At 44.0% G+C, this 2,500-nt stretch overlaps 2 protein-coding genes across 3 annotated transcripts in view; one reads left to right on the top strand and one right to left on the bottom strand.

Annotated features, from left to right (window-relative positions):
• grik5 (glutamate receptor, ionotropic, kainate 5) overlaps positions 1-2,500 on the bottom strand; it is a 143,043-nt gene that overhangs the window by 69,297 nt on the left and 71,246 nt on the right. The gene's annotated exons all lie outside the window — the stretch shown is intronic.
• Positions 1-2,500, top strand: part of LOC119263097 (octapeptide-repeat protein T2-like) — a 71,425-nt gene that overhangs the window by 323 nt on the left and 68,602 nt on the right. The gene's annotated exons all lie outside the window — the stretch shown is intronic.

Genomic DNA, 2,500 nt, shown 5'->3' with positions numbered 1-2,500 from the left:
CTCACTCCCTCACTCAACATGAACTCACTCACTACTCACTCACTCACTCACTGCTCACTCACTCACTACTCACTCACTACTCACTCACTACTCACTCAACATGAACTCACTCACTCACTCACTCACTCAACATGAACTCACTTACTCACTACTCACTCACTCACTACTCACTCACTCACTCAACATGAACTCACTTACTCACTACTCACTCACTCACTCACTCACTACTCACTCAACATGAACTCACTCACTCACTACTCACTCACTCACTACTCACTCAACATGAACTCACTCACTCACTACTCATTCACTCACTCACTACTCACTCACTCACTCACTCATTCACTCACTCACTCACTCAACATGAACTCACTTACTCACTACTCACTCACTCACTACTCACTCACTCACTCACTCAACATGAACTCACTTACTCACTACTCACTCACTCACTCAACATGAACTCACTTACTCACTACTCACTCACTCACTCACTACTCACTCACTACTCACTCAACATGAACTCACTCACTCACTACTCACTCACTCAACATGAACTCACTTACTCACTCACTACTCACTCACTCACTACTCACTCAACATGAACTCACTCACTCACTACTCACTCACTCACTCACTCACTCACTCACTACTCACTCACTCACTCACTACTCACTCAACATGAACTCACTCACTCACTACTCACTCACTCACTCACTCACTCACTACTCACTCAACATGAACTCACTCACTCACTACTCACTCACTCAACATGAACTCACTTACTCACTCACTACTCACTCACTCACTCACTCACTACTCACTCAACATGAACTCACTCACTCACTACTCACTCACTCACTCACTCACTACTCACTCACTCACTCACTACTCACTCAACATGAACTCACTCACTCACTACTCACTCACTACTCACTCACTCACTCACTCACTACTCACTCAACATGAACTCACTCACTCACTACTCACTCACTCACTCACTCACTCACTCCTCACTCACTCACTACTCACTTACTCACTCACTCAACAAACACACTTACTCACTCATTCACTCTCTCCTCACTCACTCCTCACTCACTCAACACGAATTCATATGAAGTAAAAGTGCCACAGTTTCTCCTCCAGAAATGACACCAGCACCTCCTCCTGTCTGGATTAGCCTCCTCCTGCTGTGAATGTGAGGATTTCAGGGCATTATCACGCAGGATGAGTAACGTCTGATTACACCGCTCATTATGACCTAAACACTCAATAGTAAGGTCACTGAGAAAGCTCTGCCATCATAAAGACTTCCAGAATTTCGATGAGCTGCTAGGGTCAGTATTCCATAACCTTGTTTAAAAAAACCCAAAACATCCTGAAAGTCTCACAAGGTTTCGCTTAATGGACTCGGGCTGGCGTCACCCCAACTGGTGGCCATTTACATGCTTTAAAGCACAAAAATATTCAGCACGGAAAACATTTGTTCCTTTTTTCCGCTGGTCATTAGCCACAAATTGATAGAGTGGCTGTGCAGCAAATCCTTAGAGGTATTTTCATGCTCCAGTGATGCTAAATTATTGATATTCCACTGTGGAACCGGCCAAAGCCACTTTAAATTTGCATTGATGAGTTCTGGACAGCTAACAATAGTGTTGGATCTTGTTGATATCAGGGGCCTGGCATTAGCTGCTGCTAACAGGGTCTAATTAGCTAAGCTAATGGAGCTAACTCTCCCTCTGGATGAACACTGGAACAAAACTCACGACTTCCAGAAATAAAAGCCCGGCTCTCTCTGGCTAAGGAGCCAGCATGGGCCTAACAGGGACCTCATTTGAACCCTCTGGGATCAACAAATGCGCCAGTGTGTCAAAATAAAAGTTTCTCAGTGTTTCTATTGGTATCCTTGCGATACAACAGAGCAGAAATGCGGTTCTAACAGTTCCTGAATCTGTAGAGTCGCACTTTCCATTACACCATATCGCAAGATCATACGTGACTCACACCTGGAGTTATGAGGCTGTGAAGAGGGGCTGAGACACCCATCATCTGCTTCCTGCCTGTAATTGGTGGATTCGTCTGTCTACATATTCAAGAAACTGCCCAGTGGACAATCAGGAAATCATTAAGGACTGACCCATCTTTCTGAAGTGTGAAGATCTTGAAAACAGTTCTCCAGACGGACCAATCTGTTGTATGTGGTTGTATATAGTTTTACACAGAAGCTTTTACGAAAAGGCCTCAATATAGCACCAAAAATGATTCGGCTGTTGTTGTAAGCCTGACATCGTAACAATAGACGAACGTTTTTTATGGTTATAAATAGAACCATTCTCTTGAATAAAGATCCCTTGAAGAGCCAGCTTTTTTAGGAGTGTATAGAACCATTTTCAAAAAGGTACTATATATGGATCCACGGTTCTGCATCCGTGCACTAGGCTGAACTTGCCAAGTCACTCAGCAGTGACGCTGAGGTGTTTAAAAACTCCAGCAGCACTGC

This window comes from Pygocentrus nattereri, chromosome 3 (assembly GCF_015220715.1).
Source record: "Pygocentrus nattereri isolate fPygNat1 chromosome 3, fPygNat1.pri, whole genome shotgun sequence".
In the NCBI taxonomy this organism is placed as follows: domain Eukaryota; kingdom Metazoa; phylum Chordata; class Actinopteri; order Characiformes; family Serrasalmidae; genus Pygocentrus; species Pygocentrus nattereri.
This window is presented reverse-complemented; position numbering and strand designations above follow the sequence as displayed.